The sequence below is a fragment of the Coenobita brevimanus genome, chromosome 55 (assembly GCF_032717465.1).
Source record: "Coenobita brevimanus isolate Jiangsu-jjx chromosome 55, ASM3271746v2, whole genome shotgun sequence".
Lineage (NCBI taxonomy): Eukaryota > Metazoa > Arthropoda > Malacostraca > Decapoda > Coenobitidae > Coenobita > Coenobita brevimanus.
The window spans coordinates 11,178,399-11,202,539 of NC_137008.1; the positions used below are offsets into that span (position 1 = coordinate 11,178,399).

Here is a 24,141-nt window from a genome sequence, read left to right on the forward strand (position 1 = left end):
ATCATCAGACATACTCCCTCTCTTGCCCTCTCATTCTCATTGACTCCCACACATTTACCTGAACCATATTCCCATTCTCTCACCCTTTCACCTTACCATTTAGTTTCAGTCAATCCACATATATCCACTTTTGCATCCTCATGCGCCTGAACAATCTCTCTCTCTTTCACTTCATCATTCACTCCTCTCACATTCCACGTTCCCACCCCAAGAATGTCCTTTGTCCGTTCCTTAGTCTTCAACGTATGGTCCGTCCGGGTCCGAGGCGCTTTATTCGCTTTTTTAGTTAGTTCTTTTTACGGGGTGGGGCACTAACCCACCACCAACCCTTTTAGTCGCCTCGTATGACAAACAGGGATACTGGGGGAGTATTCTTGAAACCCACCTACCCCCTGGGAGCCCTACCCCCAGGGGGTTAATATACAAAGCAATATTATGAAGAGCATTTTCGCACATGGCATTGCGCCATTAGTTCATCAGGAAGTGAAACTAAATTCGATTCAGGGATGACTCAGGCACAGTATCTCAAAGCCCAGCTTGAATCACCTGAAGCTGTAGAGGTTACAGTGTTACCACACGAAAAGCGGATGGGTTGGCAAGCGAGGTATCACTTCTTTTATGAGTGACTGTACCTATGGCAGTCGCTGCCATACAAAAAGGCATGAGAACCGCCGTGAACAATGGATACCGAATGGTAACGACTTTTGTCCCTCGGTCGGTGCTACGCGTACGGTGAACATTTAAACCCATTGTTCATAGTTACGCTGACTGCTATCCCACAACTCTTCCACCAACCCTACCTCCCCACTTTACCCCGTTGTGTTGGCCAATCATGGACGTTCATTCATTCGTCTTAAATGACTGAGTTCAGCGAATACCCTTTATTAATCACAGGTCGAACGGCCATCGCACCCACAGGGGACTGAGGGACAGAGGTCGTTACCATTCGGTGTCCATTGTTCAAGGCGCTTCTCATGCCTTGTTGTATGACAGTGACTGTCAAGGGTACACTGCAATGTATGTAATAATTTATGAAGATGTGATAAAAAAACAGTGTACATTCCGAATGAACTGTGTGGAGCACCAGAGAACACTGTAGTCAGAGAAATTGAGAACAGCTCACTGTTCGCTACCACGCGTAGTACTGTATCAGCCAATCAGCAACAACCTTCAGACTGTTTCTGGGCCCCTCAAGTCTGGCCATATCAGCCAATCAGCAGCAATGTTCAGATTGTTTCTGGGACCTTTGCAACTGGCTTAAGTGAATGGACTATAGTCAGGATGGGTGTAAATATCTGCAGACCTACGGGAGGCATTACCTTGTACGTATCACTCACGAATTTCACTTTGAGACATGCATCACAAAGTTCATCATGAACATCAGTAAGGTCATTTGTCTTTCTTTTTCTTTTTTGGGTCACGCCACCTTATTAATTCTATGTTAAGCAGCGTATATAGGATATCCTTAGCTGCCATAATCTTCTCATGTACAGAGAAAGAGCTCATTATCTCTAAAAGAGCATTTCCATTATACCCTGCCTTCGCAAAGTAAACGAAGCGCAAAATTCTGTTCATTGTGATTTCCGAAGCCACCGTGATGTTTTCCCTTACTGTTTGTTTACAGAAATCATCATGACTGCCGTTTGAGTACGTAAAATATGTAGCAGTTCTACTTCATTTACCGCAGTACATGCTGTTACGCACATGGTAGGGTTCACTGCATTAGTCATTAGCAGCAATGACCAATGCTAGGCAATATATATATATATATATATATATATATATATATATATATATATATATATATATATATATATATATATATATATTCATCATACAGCGGATGAATTCATGAATACAGCCCGGTAGGCATTAACACTGGGTGTCGCCATTTTTGCTAATCCATTGGACGCTCACAACAAACCCCAGGTCAGAAAACAGAGGTATATGAAGTACACAATAACTACCTTATATACTAAAGCTTCCACTTCGGTTGATGCAGCAAACATTCACAAAGGTCCATAATGAAAAAAGAACGTCACAGACAGTGTAAATTCATTCATTTTGGTGAAAAAGGTCAGGAGCTCCAACAGGGACAACCTTCTCTTACTGGCGCATGCTGATAGTAGTAGTATTAGGTGCAGTAGTGGTAGTAGTGCTAAGAGAGAGAAAGAGAGATCAGATACCCGTATAGGCAAAGTAGTGAACTGCTTGCGAGTGAAGTGGAAGGAGAAAGAAAAGAATCTTAGGAGTTGGAAGAAAATTATGGAAATGTCACGAGAAATCTAATAAGGCGGGCCCTAATGGCTCAGGAAAGTGACGGGGAAAGGGGAGATGCTGAGGAGCAAAAACATCTTGCCTCTCTTTCTGCTAATCAAGCAGATAATTATAATAATAATAATAGTAGTAGTAGTAGTAGTAGTAGTAGCAGTAATTATTATTATTATTATTATTATTATAACGTCATCTATCTATCTCTATACCTAGGTTCCTTCACCCAAAGAAAAAGGGGTAGCCAAGACAGGACGACACACTCCTAATTTACTCAATCACACACACACACACACACACACACACACACACACACACACACACACACACACACATACACACACACACACACACACACACACACACACACACACACACACACACACACACACACACACACATTTATTCGTATCTCAGCCCCAAGGGGAGAAGGGACGGATCCTCACAGCACCCCATCGCACGAGGGTCAATGTAATCGGCGACGTCCGCCACAGGGCCCGACAGTAGAGCTGGTTTACCCCTGCCACATCATAATGGACCCATCCCCTTACCTGCACCTGACCTGATCAGCTGATCAGACCAAATACGGGAGAATATCCCTCAAGGCCGCGTCACTGTTTATTCATTCACAATGTCTCTCCAGTCATTCCTATCACACGCAGCCACTCTTCCTTGCTCTACAGATATCCCTCTTGCATCTAATACTCTCTTCACACTGTCCATCCATCCAATTTGTGATCTTCCTCTCAGCCTTACACATCTCACATCCGATACAGTTATTTTTTCACCAATCGCTCTTCATCCACTCTCTCCATATTACCAAATAATAATAATAATAATAATAATAATAATAATAATAATAAGATAATGAAGATGAAGAAGAAGAAACTCTCAGAGAGAGGAACACTTGTGACCAGCTACTGTTCTACGGGCCGAATTTCTGACTCTGCTTCGTGACTTGACCTTCAACAGATCATTATTATAATCGAATTCCTTCATTTCAGTTTAACCATTGACCCTTCCGCTAATTTAGGTTCGAATCAAATAAAAACTGTGTGAGCTTATTTTAAACAGTGACTTCGATCTTTGAACTTTTCCTGTGGTCTTGACTTTTGACTAATTGTTCTCAAAACCTAATATTTTTATCCATTTCTAAAACCTGACTCCTTCCACAATCTGGTCAACAGTGGATAAAATCTGTTTAAATTTTCATTTCCATGTGACTTTGACTATTGATCTATTGATTTCATAAACAACTCGCTTAAAGGCTGCCTTTGGCGGCTTCTGCTCGATGTCAAAAGATCAGAAATGAATCATAACTCGGGAACTGGTGGTCCAATTGGAATGGAAATTGCATTCAGGTTAGAGCATTTTAATGGTACCTTGCTGTAAGAAAAATTGCGCTACGTTGCACTATTTTTGCTGTTTTAAGGTAACAAACAAACCGACAAATATACAGAAGTCGGATCAATATATTATAGATAGGTCATCCTTTTGGGTGGTCCTCAAATCATCCACCAGGTGTGGTCCAAGCCAGTAAAGAAATGTTTTAATTATTTATCTCACACACAGACACATGGGTCGAACTTTGACCTTGTCGTGTTATCTTGACCCTTTACCAGTTGTTTACAAAATTTAATTGCATTGTTCTTGCCTGACCCTAAATGCCAGTAAGTCTGACTCAGATCATATTAGAACTGTTAGAATTTGGCCTTTGACTTTTCCTTGTGCCCTTAATCTTTGATTGCTTGATCTCAAAATCGAATCTAATTATCCCAGTGTTATCCTCAACCATTCCGTAAAGATTGGTTTAAATCCGATAAAACAATTTTTAGCTGACATGTAATTTTTTAGTTGACGTGGCCTTCTGATATTGACCTTAGACGTAATGTTTTAACGAAAACTTTGGGTTTACTTCTTTTCTGACCCTCAACCATTCCAATAAGTTTGTCTAGAATCGTACTGAAACTGTTTGAGTTATTTCGCTACCAGTCAAACACCTGGATCGAGGTTTGACCTTCCCTTGAGACTTTGACCTTTGACTGACTATCCTCAAAATTAAATCACTTATTTCTTGCCTTTCCCTAAGCCTTTTGCCCAAGTTTTTGTCAAAATTTAATAAGAATAGTTTAAGGTAATTTTGCTGGGACAGCCACTGAATGAACCCTGTGACCTTGACATTTAACTTACTATTGTAAAAAACTAAAAGGTTACCACGGAGCTATCTCTCAACTCTTCTACCAAGTTTCGTTAAATTTGGATATAAAGATTTCGAAATATTTTCTTCACACACACACACACACACACACACACACACACACACACACACACACACATATAAAACACAATACCCGCTACTCGCACGAGAGTCGCGGCAGTACAAAAAATCAACTGAAACATACCATAAGTAGCAAAGTGTGTGTGTGTGTGTGTGTGTGTGTGTGTGTGTGTGTGTGTGTGTGTGTGTGTGTGTGTGTGTGTGTGTGTGTGTGTGTGTGTGTGTGTGTGTGTGTGTGTGTGTGTGTGTGTGTCTGTGTGTGTGTGTGTGTGTGTACTTTCGTGTTTACACAAACACACAGAAAAGAACCACGCGCATATTATAAATAACTTAAAAGTGACGATGAAAAATTAGTCTTGATAACTAGATTTTTAGATTAATGGCTGATAACAGTGTATCATGTAAACAGTAGTTTCCTTTCCATCTTAACCGGAAATAATGAGTCATAGGGGTAATCATAAACGTCATCTATCTTCCCAAACAGCCATTTTATACATCTATCTATCTATCTATCTATCTATAGCCCGACGCACTAATCCCGCAAAGAGTGGCCGCAGACAAAACGCCTCCAAGTCGCTCTGTCACCCACCATTTGACTACCCTCTCCCCAACTCACCCCCCCCTCCCTCATATACCTCTCAACTCCATCCCTCCACCTCATCCTCGGTCTACCTCTCCCTCTCCCTCCCTCCACCTCACCTACATACACCCTTTTAGTCAGTCTTTCATTCTCCATTCTCTTCACATGTCCAAACCACCTCAGTGTATTTCTCCTAATCTTCTCAACCACATCCACATCCACCCCACAGCGTTCCTTCACTCCTTCATTCGTCAACCTGTCCCTCCACGTCACTCCACATGCTCCTCTCAAGTAAGTCTTTTCCACTGCTCTCACTCTTGACTTGTTCCCCTCTTGCAAGGTCCATGCCTCGCTTCCATACGTCAGGGTAGGGATCACACTACTATCATGCAGTGACTTCTTAACTTCCATACTCACCTCCCTATTTCTCATCACTGCTTTCAGTGTACCAACAACCTTCTTTCCCTGCTTTCACGCACTTCATCCCCCAAAGTTCCATCCTTACTCATCACACTACCCAAGAACTTGAATGCACTCACATTCTCCATATCCTCACCATCCAACCTCACTGCACACTCTGTGACATCATTCCTCTCAAACACCATAACTTTACTTTTGTTTACATTAACTTTCAGATTCCTCCTCCTACACACTATCCCAAATTCATTCACCAAACCTTGCAACTCCCATTCATCTTCACTCAACGGTACTGTATCATCATTAAACAGCAACACCGGAAGCTTCCAAATCTCACCCTCATTCATTAGAGCCACCCCCACATCCACTGCCCTACCCTGCACCTCCTTTACAACCCCATCCATGTATATATTAAACAGCCATGAAGACATCACACAACCCTGTTTCAGTCCCACATTGAGATCAAAGAACTCACTCAGCTCACCATCCACTCGCACTGTAGCCCTAGCTCCCTCGTACATACTCTTCACAGCACTCAACAATTTTCCCTCCACTCCATATATTCTTAATACCTTCCACATACCTTGCCTATCTATTCTGTTATAAGCTTTCTCCAAGTCCATGAAGGCAGCATACACTTTCCTTCCCTTCTCTAGATACTTCTCCACTAAACATCTTAGAACAAATATCTGATCTACACACCCTTTTCCCTTCCTAAATCCCCCTTGTTCTTCTCCAACTAGCTCCTCTGTCATATGCCTAACCCTATCAATGAGTATTCTACCATATATTTTACCAGTCACACTAAGTAGGCAAATACCCCTATGGTTACCACATACTTCTCTCTCCCCTTTTCCTTTGTATAAAGGAACAATTATACCTGATTTCCAGTCCTCTGGAACCCTTCCCTCTTCCCAAGCCAATCTACACAACTTCCATATCCACTCCACAACAATCTCACCCCCATTCCTAAGCATTTCACCACACGCTTCATCAATTCCTGGGGCCTTTCCCAACTTAATCTTCTTCATCGCTTCCACTACTTCCGCCCTACTGATCTCTTCCTCCCTCCTCTCATCTCTTCTTCTCCCAGCCATTCCCCAATCACTTATACTCGCACTGCTCTCACTCTCTACATTCAACAAATCCTCAAAGTGCTCCTTCCATCTCCTCAGTTTCTCTCTCTTTTCCACCAACAATCTATTATTCCTATCTTTCACTCCCCTACTATTTCCGCTTTCACACTGCCTTACTTTCTTTACCTCGTTCTAAAACAATTTCTTACTCTCCCTCCATTTCACACTCAGATTCCTCCCAAACTCTTCATCCACTTTCTTTTTACTCTCCTTCACCAGTCTCTTAACCTCCCTTCTCCTGCTCACATGTACCTCTCTCTTCTCTCTCTCATCTTCTCCCCTACCTCTACTCGCTAACCTTTCACTATATGCCTTCTTCTTTTGTTCCACAGCTCGTTTCACCTCATCATTCCACCATGCTGTCCCTTGCACACCCTTGCATCTCCTCCTCACTCCACAAACCGCCTCACACGCTGCGCCTATCTCTTCCGTGAATATCTTACATACGTCTTCCACCCCTTCCATCTGCTCTAGCTCATACCTTCCCAATCTTTCTTCCACTATGCTCTTATACTCTGTCATTTTCTCACTATCTTACAATTTTTCCACTCTTCTCACAGGACTTGCTTCCTCCTGTGGTCCCCTTCGTCTCCTCAACCACTTTCTTTGCAGCTCTACCTTGGCCATCACTAAGTGATGGTCCGAAACTCCATTCCCCCACCCTCTCCACACTCTTGCATCCAACACTTGTCTTCTCATTCGCTCATCCACACACACGTAGTCTATCATTGCCTTTCATTCAACAAGTTTACCATCCATCTTCCTCATTACTCTCCATGTATACCGGTGGATCATCTTATGCCGAAAGTAGGTGTTGGCTATTGCCAACCCCTTACAACCACAGATGTCCACCAAAGCACTTCCATTCCCATCTACGTCAGCTGGCACACCCCACTGACCAACCACTCCATCCACCCGTACATTCCCAACTTTGCCATTCATGTCTCCAATCAACAGCACTCTCTCGCTCCTCTCAAACTTGTCCATACACGCTTCTACTCTCGCCCAAAACTCATCTTTCACTCTTGCCACTCGATCCTCTGTTGGGGCATACACACATACAATCGCCCACGCTTGTATACCTACTTTCATCCTCACCCATACAATCCTTGCACCCACTGTTCCATACTCTCTTATATTCTCCTTCCACTTCTTGCTTATCATCAGACATACTCCCTCTCTTGCCCTCTCATTTTCATTGACTCCCGCACATATACCTAAACCATATTCCCATTCTCTCACCCTTTCACCTTACCATTTAGTTTCAGTCAATCCACATATATCCACTTTTGCATCCTCAAGCACCTGAACAATCTCTCTTTCACTTCATCATTCACTCCTCTCACATTCCACGTTCCCACCCTAAGAATGTCCTTTGTCCGTTCCTTAGTCGTCAACGTATGGTCCGTCCGGGTCCGAGGCGCTTTATTCGCTTTTTTAGTTAGTTCTTTTTATGGGGTGGGGCACTACGTGATAAATGTTATTCCCTCCGCCCACTCCTCCTCCACTTGTACATTCTTTTCATGTTCTTGATGTTCTACTTTACAAAACTATTTTATTTTTTACTCCACAAACAAAGGATAATTTTATTGGAGAGAGTTAAGGTAGATAATATTAGTATTTCTCATATTCGTGTTTCCTTTGGCATTACATATTAAACCTCTTCAGCCATCTTTATCTTCCTTCGCATTGCCTGTATTTGCGTCATCTGCTCTAAATTTTTCTCTTGTTGCGATATATAATTCGTCCTCTCTCTCTCTCTCTCTCTCTCTCTCTCTCTCTCTCTCTCTCTCTCTCTCTCTCTCTCTCACACACACACACACACACACACACACACACACACACACACACACACACACAATAAACATCTCCATGTTCTCTTTCCCTGCCTCCCTTGTACACTACGATGCCTCGGCAAAGTCGTCCATCAGCCCTCCTGTATTGACCCACCTAACGATCTGCCAGTTCTACCAAGGTCAGGCATTACACACCCTGGTTCACGGACACAGGTTATCAATTAACCATTACTTTCATCCCCAGAGTCATTCAAGGGATTTGGTTCCCCACATAACAGGTGCTGGGATGGAGGACAGGTCCAAACAGAACGGAGAGCAGGTGTGTGGCACCAGGTGTGTAGGGATGGAAGACGAGGAAGCAAAAAGAAGCAGAAAAAGATCCATCCACAGAGAACGACTCAAGACATTTTTTTTTTTTTTTTTTTTTTTTTTGAGGGGGGTGTAGGCTACCGAACCTTTAGTGACCGTGACACTAACATACATGATAAAAATACATCATGCAACTATTTACTCAGATTCCTATTACAAATCCATTTACACGAAAATGTCATTTTTTCTATATTTACACCACTTGACACCAATTACAATCAGCTTAAAATTGCCCCATAGTTGTGAAACGGTTAACGAAGTTCTACCCAGTTTCTCTAAAATGAATTTTCCCCCATGTTCTGATTAAATTCGCCTGGATGAGAAAATGATAAATTAAACAAAAATAGACGTCATCAAAAGAAAACTTGACCCCTTCATTTACAGGACGTCATTTAATTTCATTTTTGCTCTCAACAGACGATATAGAGTTAAGACTAAACTATGAAAAGGATTTTTTTTTTTAATAACAGATCAGAAGGAAAAACAAATTTAAAAAAATCCATAAGCCAGATTATACTTTTCCTCCATTCATATAAAATCTGTAACAGTTGGACTTGAACAGCCATGAGTTGAAGTTTGGGGAGAAACCACTGTGGGGAAGCGAGTTCCCAAGAGATGCAGTTTGGGCACAAAAGAATTCTGATAGGTAGAAGTTCTGCAATATGGCAGTGTGACAGTTCAGTCTTGAGTTCTACCAGATGCCCGTGCAGCTCGGAGGAAGGCATGGAGAGGTGGCAAAATAGATGCAACTTTGTCTTAGCATTTGCCATAGAGGTATCTATACAATAATACAAGGGAGGCAACATTCCTCTCATACAATAATGCACGGGAGGCAAAATTTCTTGTTACTTGTAGGGGAGGAAGTTCATTTGTAGTAGTAGGGTTATTAATGACTCTAATAACTTTGTTCTGCATTTTATCTAGTTGTTTTAGTGCAACCTCTCTACATCCATTCCACAAGGGTGAGCAATATTCCAGCTAAGAGTGCACGTGACTCTTGTGAATTATAGCTAATTGCTCGTTAGTGAAGAAGTTACGGACTCTGTGCAATAATCTAAGTTTCTTTGAAGCGGTTTTAGCAAGAGATCTAACAACAGAGGTCTAGCTGAGGGCATTGTTAAGTGAAACAGAGAATTTCATTGCTTTTGGAGATAGGAATATTAATAGCATTGAAGGTAATAGAGGAATCAGACAATATCTGTCTATTTGTAAACTGTATATGTTTGTTTTGCTAGCACTGAATGAGACATTGTTATTTTGTCCCGGTTACGTGATTTTAGATACGTCTTGATTTATGGAGACTGCTGTTCTGAGTTGTGAGTTAGAGATATCAAACTTTGTGAATGGGTGTTTAAGTGTGAATGAACTGTGACCTGGTGAGTCATCTGCTTACGAGTGGATGGGATTATGGGTAACAAATAAGAGATCATTAATATGAATTAGGAATAGAGTTGGAGCCAGAACTGATTCTTGTGGCACGCCAGCATTAATCAAGTGGAAATTGAAGAATACATCATCTACTTTTACTCTGTCGCTGAGATATGAGAAAATCAGAGGAACCAAAGCTGATAGGCCATAGCAAAGGAGTTTGGATAGCAGGGAACAGAGCCACTCACTGACAAAAGCTTTAAAAATATCAAGGGCTACTGCATGGGTTTCTTCATGTTGGTCAATTGACTGATGGATGATATGAGTCAAGAGATTGAGTATATCAACAGTGGATTTTTCGTGGAAAAAATCATACTGTATATCACTAATTACGTCGTTGGATTCAAGATATTCATTTATATGCATATTATTTACTAACTAAAATACTTTAACAAGAGATGTGATAGCAATTGGTCTGTAATCAGAGGGGTCAGATGAACTTCGGAATTGGATGTATACTGGCTTGCTTCAACGAATTAGGGAATGAAGAAGTACGTAGGCATCGTATGAAAATTTTAGGTGGAATAAGAGCAAGTTCTGGAGAACACTTTTTCAACACAAAATGAATAATAATGGTTGTACTGAAAACTTCCAGCTTGAAAAGTCTCTCGTCGAGATCATGCCGTGAAATGCACAGTTCACGTCCATTATGCACAACGATAATGTAGATAGATAGATAGATAGATAGATAGATATACATACATACATACATACATACGTACATATATATAGATATATATTTCCTTCATTCTTTCCTCTTCCTTCTGCCTATGGGTGACTCTACACTGAGTGACAAGCCAAATGGTTTCTTGTACACCATGAAACCATTTACTACGCTGGTTGGTAACCATATAACCAAATTTTGGCGCCTGGTGGTTTAGTGTGCAATTATTGCTCTCCAGTCGGATTGAGCCGGTGAAGGGTTATATCCAAGGTATGGTTGGGGTTGATTGCTCATGTAATGCCATTCAGGGATGAGTGAGGCTGGTCACTCTCATTTTAAATGTCGGGACCAACTACCTAGCCCAGGGCTCCTACGCTCCTCATGGGGCAAAGTAGGATTAAATGATGGATGGATGGATGGATGGACATATATATATATATATATATATATATATATATATATATATATATATATAGTATTCTCCTTTCGGCTCTCCCCTTAGGGGTCGCCACAGCGGATCACCCGTCTCCATCTTACTCTGTCTTCTGCATCTTCTTCTCTTACACTTACCACCCGCATGTCCTCCTTCACTATATCCATAAAATTTCTCTTTGGCCTTCCTCTCTTTCTCCTTCCTGGTAACTCCATTTCCAGCATCCTCCTCCCGACATACTCCTCATCCCTCCTCCGCACATGTCCAAACCTTCTCAGTCTCGCCTCTCTAGCTTTGTCCCCAAACTGACTTACGTGTGCTGTCCCTCTATTATGTTCATTTCTAATTTTGTCCAACCTCGTCACTCCTAGTTAAAAACGAAACATCTTCAATTCTGCTACCTCCAACTGTGCCTCCTGTCTTTTTGTCAGTGGTACTGTCTCCATTCCGTACAACATGGCTGGCCTTACGACAGTCTTATAAACTTTCCCTTTCATTTCTGCGGAGACCCTTCTGTCACAGATCACTCCTGTCACCTTTCTCCACCCACTCCATCCCACCTGCACTCTCTTTTTTACCTCTCTACTACACTCTCCGTTACTTTGTACAGTTGATCCCAAGTATTTGAATTCATCTACCTTTGCCACCTCTACACCTTGCAGCCTCACGGTTCCCCTGTCATCTCTCTCTCATTTACACACATGTACTGAGTCTTGCTTCTGCTTACTTTCATTCCCCTTCTCTCCAGTGCATATCTCCATCTCTCAAGCTCTGCCTCAGCTTCCTCCCTGCTCTCACTACATATCACAATGTCGTCCTCAAACATCATTGTCCATGGAGGCTCCTGTCTAATATCATCTGTCAATCTGTCCATCACCATTGCAAACAAGAAGGGACTCAAAGTCGATCCTTGATGCAATCCCACCTCAATCTTGAAACCCTCAGTCATTCCTACTGCACATCTCACTGCTGTTACACTATCGTCGTACATGTCCTTCACCGAGCCCACGTACTTCTCTGCCACTCCTGACTTTCTCATGCAGTACCACAGTTCTTCTCTCGGTACCCTATCATAAGCCTTCTCCAAGTCTATAAACACACAATGAAACTCCTGGCCTTCTCTGTACTTCTCCATCACCATTCTCAAAGCAAATATGGCGTCTATAGTACTTCTCCCTGGTATGAAACCAAATTGCTCCTCGCAGAGCCTCACTTCTCTTCTCAGCCTAGCTTCCACCATTCTTTCCCATATCTTCATTGCATGGCTGATCAGCTTTATACCTCTGTAGTTGCTGCACCACTGCACATCACCCTTGTTCTTGAAAATTGGAACTAGAATACTTTTTCTCCACTCCTCCGGCATCCTCTCACCCTCCAGGATTTTGTTAAACAATCTTGTAAACCACGTCACAGCCATCTCTGCTAAGCTCCTCCATGCTTCCACTGGTATACCATCTGGGCCCACTGCCTTGCCATCCTTCATCCTCTTCATGGCATTCCTCACTTCCTCTCTCCTTGCACTTCCTGACTCACTACCTCCAACTCTTCCAACCTTCCCTCTCTCATATTTTCTATGTTCATCAACTCTTCGAAATGCTCCTTCCACCTTCTTAGTACACTCTCCTCACTGGTCAGTACATTGCCATCTGCATCCTTTATCATTTTAACATGCTGCACATCCCGCCCAGCTCTGTCTTTCTGCCTGGCTAATCGGTACAGGTCTTTTTCCCATTCTCTGCTATTCAACTTCTCGTACAGCTTTTGGTATACATTTTCTTTTGCCTTAGCAACCTCTTTCTTGGCTATTTTCCTCGTCTCCTTATATTCCCGAATGCTTTCTTCGTCTCTGTGTCTATCCATATTCTTCTTTGCCTGCTTCTTCCTATTTACACTATCCTGTACTTCCTCATTCCCCCACCAAGTCTCCTTGTCTTCCCTCCTCAGTCCCGATGTCACCCCAAGTACCTTACCTTCTTGGCTTTCTCCCTCACCACATCCTAGATAACCGCCCATCCGTCCTCGTCTTCCCTGCCTCCGAAAGCCTGGCCCACCTCATCCTTAAATTTACTACTGAAGTCTTGCTACTTCAGCTTCTGGTTCAGCACTCACTTTCCTCCTTGTCTTCACTTTCAGACTCATCTTTCCAACCAAAACCCTATGCCGTCTTACTACACTCTCCCCTGGCACTACCTTACAGTCACTGAATTCTTTCAAATTGCATCTCCTGCATAGGATATAATCTATCTGTGACCTCCTTGCCCCACTCTTATACATAATCCTGTGCTCCTCCTTCTTCTTGAAATAAGTGTTTACTACAGTCATCTCCATCCGTTTTGAAAAATCAACAACCATCTGACCCTCAGCGTTCCTCTCCCCGACACCATACCTGCCTATCACCTGCTCATCGCCACTATTTCCTTCTCCAACATGCCCATTCAAATCCGCTCCCATGACTACTCTTTCCTCCCTGGGTATGCTCTGAATCACTTCCTCTACTTCACTCCAAAACTCTTCCTTTTCCTCCAAGTCACACCCCACTTGCGGGGCGTATGCACTGATGACATTAATCAGGACCCCCTCAGTTTCCATCCTCAAACTCATTACTCTTTCCGACACTCTCTTCACCTCCAATATACTATCTATATACTTTTCCATCACTACCACCCCTACACCAGTTCTCCTCCCATCCACGCCATGGTAAAACAACTTGAACCCTCCTCCAATCATCCTTGCTTTACTTCCCTGCCATTTTGTCTCCTGCACACACAGTATATCCAACTTTCTCCTCTCCATCATATCGGCCAGCTCTCTCCCTTTACCCGTCATCGTGCCCACATTCAAAGATCCCACTCTTATCTCCACTCTTCTACTCTCCCTTCTCTCCCGCTTCCTCTAGGACTGTCTTCCTCCTCTTCTCCTCCTCTCCCTCCTTTGTCCAACAGTCGCCTACTTTCCACCGGTCCCCTGTTGGCCAACAGCACCAGTGGCGGTCGTTGTTGACCCGGGCCACGACCGATCCGGTATTAAGTTTCCTTTTGTGCTCCGCATATTGAGTTGGCTAGGGTTTTTACGCCGGATGCCCCTCCATGACGCAATCCTTCCCATTTATTCGGACTTGGGACCGGCACTGAGTTTCACTGGCTTGTGCCCCCAGTGGCTGGGTTATATATATATATATATATATATATATATATATATATATATATATATATCTTTTTTTTTTAATGTTAGGTGGGAGCGCTCACCATCCACTCATTCGATATAGCGCTGCTCTCGGGTGTCTGCCCATTCGTCTCCTCCATCAGTCTTTTCTTCCATCCTCTTCTGTCTTTGTTTTCTTCAGTCTTTCCTCTTCCTTCTGCCTACGGGTGACATTACGTTCCCTCTTCGCCTTTTTTTCTTCATTCTTTCCATTTCCTGCTTGTGGGTGACTGTACACGGAATGACAAACCTAATGGTTTCATGTACACCAGGAAACCATTTACTACGCTGGGTGGTAACCATATAACCAATTTTGGCTCCTGGTGGTTTAGTGGGTAATTACGGCGCTCCAATCGGATTGAGCCGGTGAAGGTCTATATCCAAGGGATGGTTGGGGTTGATTGCTCACATAATGCAACTCAGGGATGAGTGAGGCTGGTCACTCTCATCTTGGATGTCAGGAGCAGCTTGCCTGACCTCGGCCTGTTGCGTTCCTCATGGGGCAACGTAGGATTGGATGATGCATGGATGGATGGATGTATATATCTCTATATATATATATATATATATATATATATATATATATATATATATATATATATATATACAGTATATATATATATAGATTGTGGCGACCATCATCCATTCACTTGATGTAGTTCTGCCTAATTCTTCCTTAGCCCTGATCATTCTTTTTCTGTTCCTGCCCTCCTCTTCCTATTTCTCCCATCTTTCCTGCCATTTCTTATTGCTTTTCTTTCCTTTACAGGTGGGTTAACATTGAATGACAAGCCAAATGGTTTCCTGAAAGCCAAGAAACCATTTGGACCGTTTGGTGGTAACCATATAACCAAACCATACGTGTTCCCTACGTGTCAGCAAGTGGGTTGGTGGAGGGTTAGTGCCCTTCCCCGTAAAACAAATAACTCAGAGTCAAATGGCCACTCCTTACGGGATTATGGCGTCTGGGAATTTAAATCTATATATATATATATATATATATATATATATATATATATATATATATATATATATATATATATATATATATATATATATATATATATATATCAGCCATTACATGTGTCCACTGCTCAACAAAGGCCTCCCTCAACCTTCTCCACGAATTCCTTGACTGAGCCAATCTTTGCCACGTTTTCCCTGCAAAATTTCACTATCTCATCCCTACATCTCCTGTCTGGCCTTTTTCTGCTACGCTTACAATCTCTTGGTGTCCATTTAGTCAACCTCTTGCTCCATCGATTATCCCTTATTTTTGCTACATGGCCTGCTCACCTCCATTTCTGTTCTTTTATAACTTCTGTAATATCTTTGACTTTAGTCTGCTCTCTCACCCAAGTTGATCTTTTCCTGTCCCTTAAAGATATTCCCAACATTGACCTTTCCATTGCTCTCTGAGAACGAATTAGTTTATTTTCCATCGATTTGGCCAGTTTCCAAGTCTCACAACCATACGTCATAGCTGAAATTATACATTCGTTATATACTTTTCGTTCCATACAAACTGGCCAGCTACTTTTCATAATGTTCCTATGTTTACCGAAAGCTTTCCATCCAATTGTAATGAGTCTTTTTATTTCGCTATCATTATCTTTCGTTAATTTTAGTATTTGTCCCAGGTAATTGTATTCCTCGACTTCTTCAAGAATTTCTCCACTTACTCTGATGACGCTCTTTGGTGTTTGGGGATTAAACATTACTTTAGTTTTACTCCGGTTCATCTTTAGCCCTACTTTGAGACTTTCTCTGTTCAGGTCATTTAACATTTCTTGCAATGTGTCTGCTGTTTCTGAGATTAGGACAATGTCATCTGCAAGTCTTAAATGGTTCTGCTTTTCTCCATCTATGTTCACTCCTTTGTTTTCCCAGTCTAGCTTTCTGAAAATACTTTCTAGGCATGCTGTAAATAATTTTGGTGAAATTGTATCTCCCTGACGCACGCCCTTCTCAATCTTAATTTTCTCTGAGTCCTTATGTAATTTAAGTGTAGCAGTTCCCTCTTTATATATGTTTTCGAGCAGTCTTACAATGTTCTCATTCACTCCTTGTTCTCGCAGTGAATTTATAATTGCTATGTGCTCCACTGAGTTGAAAGCCTTTTCGTAATCAACAAAACCTAAGCACAGTGGTTTATTATATTCTGTAGTTTTGTCAAATAGCTGATTCATTCTGTGTAGATGATCAGTAGTCGAGTACCCGTTTCGGAATCCTGCCTGTTCACGAGGTTGGTTTCCTCCAATTTTGTTGTTATTCTGTTCGTAAGGACTTTAATGAAGAGTTTGTAAATGACTGATAGCAAGCTTGTGGGTCGATAGTTACAAAGGTCTTTTGAGTCCCCTTTTTTTGTAAAGTAAAATAACTATTGCATTACATCATGTTTTGGGAGTGTTCTTCCTTTTTATACATTGAGTAAATAAGTGAGCAAGCCTAGTTTGTACTTCTGCTCCTGCAGCCAACAGTAAATCTGCTACTATTCCATCTTCTCCCGGAGCTTTCCCTCTTTTCATATTTTACAGAGAATTACTTTCTTCATCTGGTGTTACCTCAGGTATTTCACTTGCGTCAACTGAAAAGTTAGCTGTTGGTACTACTGTCTTTGATGCATACAGTTCTTTGTAAAATTCTTCAACTGTCTTCACCATCTTATCTCTGCATTTAATGGTTTCACCATTTTTGTCTTTTAGTGATGTAATTTGTTGCCTTCCAAGTGCCATTTTACTTCAGACCTGTTTCAGACTTTTTCCTTTTTTGATGGTTTCTTTGATTTGATCCATGTTTCTCTTTCGTTTTTCTTCTCTTTCTCTTTTGTTGATAAGCTTATTTAATTGTGCTCGTCTATTTCATCTTCCTTTGTTTTTACTTTCATTTCCTTTCTTTTTTCATAAGCTCAAGTGTCTTTTCTGAATATTTCTTGGCTTTGGTTGTATAAGGTTTTCCTACTACCTCCGCTGATTCGTTTAGCACTTTTGTTAGTCTGTCATTCAGCTCATCAAGGTCACATTCAGCATTATTGAGAGCCAGAAATCTGTTCCTTATTTCCAACTGAAAGGCTGCTTTGTTTTTTTTCATTCATTCATTGCCAGACGCCACGTATCCCAAAAGGGGTGTGGCCAAGGGCTTTAAGTTAATTGTTTTACAGGGAGGGGCACTAATCCTCCACCAACCCCACTTGACACGTAAGGAGAACGTTCTGCCAACAGCATCTGGTGTTCCCAGGCGGTCACCCATCCAAGTACTAACCAGACCCAACGTTGCTTAACTTCGTTGATCGGACGGGAAGCCGTGTACTCAACTTGGTATGGCCGTTGTTTTCGGATACTTTTATTGGGCATATCTTTTTATCTTTAATCATCTTCTTTCTTTCACTTTTGAAATTGAATCTTGCTGTGCAACCCACCATTCTATGGTCACTTCCGATATTTACTTTGCTGATAACTGTGACATTTGTGATCGTGTTATTCTTATTTGCTATAATGAAGTCGATTTCATTCTTTGTTTCTTCATATATATATATATATATATATATATATATATATATATATATATATATATATATATATATATATATATATATATATATACACACACACACACAAAGTTATGAAATAACACCAAGTGAAAGGAAAGGTTTTTTATTCTTTTTTTCTATATTTATGGTATTAATTACTTTTCATTTGTTTTTAAATAGTGATAATACTTGCAAAGGTTATACATTAATGATAATTTTCAAAAACTCACCTCCCTCCCAACAGAATCAAGATCTAGGTTTAATGACTAAAATTCAACGATCTTAGAAAACGGCAAGTGTTAGCAAGGTAGGAGTCATGATATTATAACTAGAATGAACCACGAGAGGGATTATTTTTAACATAAGAAATGATATCCCAGGTTGAAGTGATAGCAAGAAATACTGTGATAGTGACAGCGAGAAATTTTATGATAGCGATAACGAGAAATTTTGTGATAGTGATCAAGAGAAACTTTGTGATAGTGATAGCATGAAATTTTGTGATAATGACAGTGAGGTACACTGTGATATTGATGGCATGTAATTTTGTGATAGTGATAATGAGAAACTTTGTGATACTGGTAGCATGTAATTTTATGATAGGAAGTCTGATAAATTTTGTGATAGCGATAGTGAGAAATTTTGTGACAGTGAGAAACTTTGTGATAGTGATAGAGAGAAATTTTGTGGTAGTGATAGTGATAAATTTTGTCCTCCGAAAAATTCCGTCCTCGGAAAAAGGTTAAGATTCCCGAGGAGGTGTTGAAGATAATGTTCTTTTTAGCGAATCTGTGAAGAAAGTACAGGAAATTACTCCTGAGATGAGTAGTGACAGCCTGAAAGAAGCCCTGAAGATGTCTGTGAAAAGAGAAACAGATACAGTTCCTTATATCGACAGATTCTGTTTCTTCTGACGGAAGTACAACATGAGGAATTACAACATGCTGAATAATATGTGTACCTGGGACAAACGGTACCAGCTCATACCACTGACAACAGGTGAAGAACAGCAGTGGCTGGGACGGCCTTTGGAAAGCAAAGTAACTTTTTGAGTGATGAGAATTTTCCTCAATAAACAATATAATCAACGGAGTATAACAGAAGCGCTGGAAAAATAACTTCAGTGCTTGGAGAGGCAGAGTTAAGTTAGGCATCAAACTGGAAGATAAAAGAAAGCCATGGGTGAGCATATTTGTAATGTTAGGGTTACATCACCACAGTATTAATCCTGAAAGCAACACAGGCTGAGGGCTGGTCAGTCTTTCGTTTAGTACGTAGCAGATCGACATCCAAGTTAACTGCAGAGCAACTGGGAACTGGAAAAAGAGGAAAAGCACAGAGACCAAATTTAGCGATGTTCTCATGTCTATTGGAACTGGAAGGAACAGGTCATCAATCAACAGGCAAGACCGGAAAACGTTGGAAGAGGCCTTCGTCCTACAGTGAATTGTTTTAGGCTGCAAATGACGAATATGCTAACAGCGATGATGCTTCAAACTTTCGTCCCGTCGTGTCATCTAGTTATCTTTTTCATCTTCTTGTCTCCGCTTTCCCTAGCTCTCGGCCCTATTTTTCTGGTGGTGAAGAAATTGAGGCCCTGCCAGTAGAACGGAGGTGGCTAACAAATAGCTTCACCCTTATTTTTTCCCAAGCATTTTTTGTGAAGGGTAAAAGTCAGCGGTGATTCTGAGGCGCCGTGTAGCCGCGGGATGGTTGATGTCGTTATCATCGTCTTTATCACAGGTCTTGGGTTCGTATGTTCTTTTATCCGAGCATCTGACTGTGCTAGCCCCTTCCTTACGGTGGCGGTTATTCTGTTTAGTTTTTATGCTGTTAGATTTCTATATTTGTCATAAGCACTCCTTCTCCTAGTGGAAGGCATAATGGAAACTGTTTCAACTTCTTTATGACCAGATATCATTACGAAACTGAATGAGATAGTCCGGCGTTAGTTAAAGCAGAATAAAAGAATAATCGTGTCAGAGTTGACAGGAATTTTGAACTAAAATGTAATGGATAGTTACTGGTACTTCATAAAATTCAGCCCACCCTCGCGGAATTTACGAAAGTGACCTGTATTAACAGCAAGCAAAAATACGTGTAAGATGTGAATCTCTGCCTTACTTATTCCTTTGGTCAGGACAGTGCTTCTAAAATGACCAGTTTCAGCGAAATTCCAAACCTCATTCCAACTTTATCTATTTCCTCGTGTTTGCTCCACTTCTTCCCCATGTATTTTTGTATTTAAATTCCAGCAGTTCGATTATATAAAATATATCTTATTCATTCATCCGCCAGACAGTTTCATTCTGCTTAAACGAGATTTCTTCTGCAGGTTCCAATAATAACCTATTAAAAGATGCCATAATAATGAAACAATTAGTACATGCTATTTATTCGCTGTTTAGGCACAGTAACCCACTGTTGCAAAAGTATGTTTTACTTCTGTTTGAATAGTCTTTAGTGTTTAGGGTCTTTCTTCCTATTAATATCCTTAGAAATACTGGTCGCCCACAGACAGCTAACAATTCCATTGCTTACAGTTCGTTGCCTGTTTCTTGTCATTATCTGTGTTTATCTTACATTGCTCAGATTCATTTAACAAGCTCAGTAATGTTTTTGCACATGTATTTTTTTGATGTGGTATTATTTAATACGGTAGATGGGGGTGCCCATCATCCACTCACTCAATGTAGAGATGCCTTATGGTCTCTGCACTAAGTGACAAGCCAAATGGTTTCCTGTATCCAGGAAACCATTAACTAAGCTTGGTGGTAACCATATAACCGAGGTTACGCTGGGTGGTAACCATATAACTGAGGTTTTTGGCCTGGTTAAGTGTCCCCCATATTCCCCTATGTAAAATCACCTAATCATGGCAAATGTTTCGGAGAGCCTTGGAAGGCCGAATACCTGCCCAGAGCCCCAATCAAATGGGCAGATCCGCATGGCCATGAAAAATGCGAGAGGTGTGAATGAGGAGAGCAGGAGGGTGAAAGTGGTGAATGTGTTCAAGAGTGCTAGATATGCCGTGATGGCATTGTGTGAAACAAAGATGAAAGGGTGTGAAACGGAGGAGTGGGAGGGTGTGAACTGTGTAAGATCGGGCATGAATGGGCGAGGAAGATGCAGGGAAGGGGTTGCCATGTTGGTGAAAGAGGTGTAGCTGAGTGGCATGAAAGATAACAAATGGGTCAGTTAGAGATGTATGTATGTCAAGTTCAAGTTTGAGAAAGTGAAATTGGCAGTCATTGTAGCGTATGCACCGTGTGATGACAGGAGTGAGAGAGAAAATGAGAGATTTGGGGATGAGCTGGATGAAGCAGTGGGAGAAATGCCAGGGAGCTGTTAAGTGACTGTAATGGGCGATATGAATGAAAGAATAGGCACTGGTCCTGAAGATGACATAATGGGTTGTAATGGAGTACCAGGAGAAAATGATAATGGAAAGTGACTGAAGGAGATCTGTCAGGAAAGGAGGTTGTGCATGCATTAATAACTCGTATTTCAACACAACGATGCGCATAAATATACATTGATTAAGTGCTCGTTGAGAGGTCGATGTTGAGAATGGTTGCTGATACAAGGGCAGTGAGAGGAATTTCAGGAGGTCTGTCAGATATGATTGTGGTGCGCAAGATGAAGCTGAAAGGAGTGAGGTGGAACAGGAAAGTGAGGAGTAGTCAGGGAGAAACACTGAAAGTCGAGAAACTGAGGATCAAAGAAATGGCAGATGAATACAGGACTAAAGTAGGGGAAGAGTTGGAATCAGTGAACTGGAATGAAATGGATATTGACAGCCTGTGGAATGCATACTGGGATTGCTTAGTTAGGAATGCTAAAGCGAGTTGTGCTGTGTGCCAAAAGTAACAACAAATAAGAAAGGTACGGCATGGTGGGATGAAGGGATTAAGCGGTGAAGGAAAACAGGAAGAAGTGCCTTAAGTGGTTACTGGACAGGGGTTCAACTGAAATAAGAACTGAATATATTGACAGCAAGAAGCAGGTAAAAAGACTAGTGAAGAGGAAAAAGGAGGTAAATGATGACCTAGGAAGAAAAATCAATGCAAATCATTCTGGAAATAGGAAGTTATTTTGGGCAGAGGTGCGGAAATGTAGAAGTGACAGCGGAAAGAAATATGAAAGTGTGAAAGATGTAAGTGGTAGATTATTAACCCATGGGGATGAAGGCAGGACCAGATGGAAAGAATATTTTGAAAGCTTGATGAATGGGAGTAGAGACAGCAGAACCACTGTAAACCTGATTGGTATTAGGAGTGTTCAGAGAAGGACTGCAGTGCCAGGAAATCTGACATTCGCACAGGTGAAGAACGCTGTGAAGCGGCTAAAAAATGGGAAAGCAGCTGGGGTGTATGTGGAGATGATTAAGTGTAGTGGAGAGAGCGGAATGAAGTGCTTGTTGGAGAAATGCAAGAAGGCATGGATAAGTGAAACTATGTAAGAAGGCATGGATGAGTGAAACAGTGCCAGTAGAGTGGAAAAGGCTGTGATTGTACCCCTGTACAAAAATAAACGTGAGAGAAGTGAGTGCAAGAATTATCGTGGCATAAGTTTATTGAGTTTGGTAGGGAAGGTATATGGAAGAATTATTAAAGAGAACGTAAGAGAGATATCAGAACTCCTAGTGAGTGATAAATAAGGTGGCTTTAGCAGTGGCAGAGGATGTGTGGATCAAATATTTGCAGTAAGACAGATAGTGGAGAAGGCTTGTGAGAAGAACTATAAGGTTTATGGCATTCATGGATCTGGAAAAAGCATACGACAAAGTTGACAGGAGGATTGTGGAAGGTTTTGCACATGTACGGTGTAGATGGTAACTACTAGGTGCCGTCAAGAGTTTTTATGATGGTAGTGAAGCATGTGTAAGGGTAAATGGGCATCTAGGTGAACCGTTCACGATTATTGTGGGCGTACGACAAGGTTGTGTGATGTCCCCATGGTTGTTAAATGCATGGGTGGGGTGATGAGAGAAGTAAAAACACGAACAATGGAGAGAGGGATGGCGTTGGTAATAAATGGTGATGGATGGAATATCTCAAATCTATTGTATGCTGATGATACAGTACTATTTGCAAATACCGGACAAGAACTTGTTAGAGTAGTGCAAAGTTTTCCTGATATCTGTGAGCGTTGTGCCTTGAGAGTAAATGTATAAAAGAGTAAAGTGATGGTTATTGAGGGAGAAGGTGACTCCCAGTGTGATGTTACAGTGAACAAACAGAGACTGGGATTGGTGAAAGAGTTCAAATACCTGGATACAGTGATAGAAATGAGAGGAGAATGCGCAAAAGAAGTGGAATTAGTGTGACAGAAGGAAGGAAAGTAGCTGATGCAATGATGGCCTTGATAAGAAACAAAGGTTGAGTGTTGCAGCTGCAGGAGGCTTAAATGATGAAGCGTTAGTGCAACCTTTAGCATATGGATGTGAAACTATGGTGTGGCATGAAAATGAAAAGTCAAGACTGAGAGCACTGGAGATAGGACTGCTGAGGAATGTATGTGGAGTACGGACAGTGGATAGGATACGAAATAATGTAATCCGTGAAAGATGCCGAGTGAAGAAGTCTGTGGACACCATAATCGAAGAAAGTTTACTGAGATGTATGGTCATGTGGAGAGAATCATAACAAGAGAGTGGTGAAAAAGGTATATCTGAGCGAATTTGAAGGAGGGAAGAGGCAAGGTAAGCCAAAGAGAAGGTGGAGGGATATAGTGGATGGGTGTGTAAGGAAAGAGAGGTATGGAAGTCTGTGAGGCTAGGAGATCGAGCTAGTTGGATGAATGTTGTGAGAAGTGCATGAGCAGGGATTTGGCACCCCTTTTTAACGTGAGAGCGCCAGGATTGACTCTATCGCATACGTTTCTGTAAAGCTACAGAATGTGGTGAATGTTTTTGGCGTATCAGATAGAGCTAGGATTCCGGGGGCTTGCATGATGAGTGAATGGACGCGTGGCCCATTGGACTAGGCAAACTTGGGCTGTCTGGACGCTGCTACTCCTCACTCTGCCCTAGGGTGG

The 24,141-nt window shown here is 41.6% G+C and overlaps 1 pseudogene; it reads right to left on the reverse strand.

Moving 5' to 3' along the window:
• Positions 1-17,785: 17,785 nt before the first annotated feature.
• Positions 17,786-17,904, reverse strand: LOC145401461 (5S ribosomal RNA; annotated as a pseudogene).
• Positions 17,905-24,141: the final 6,237 nt, after the last annotated feature.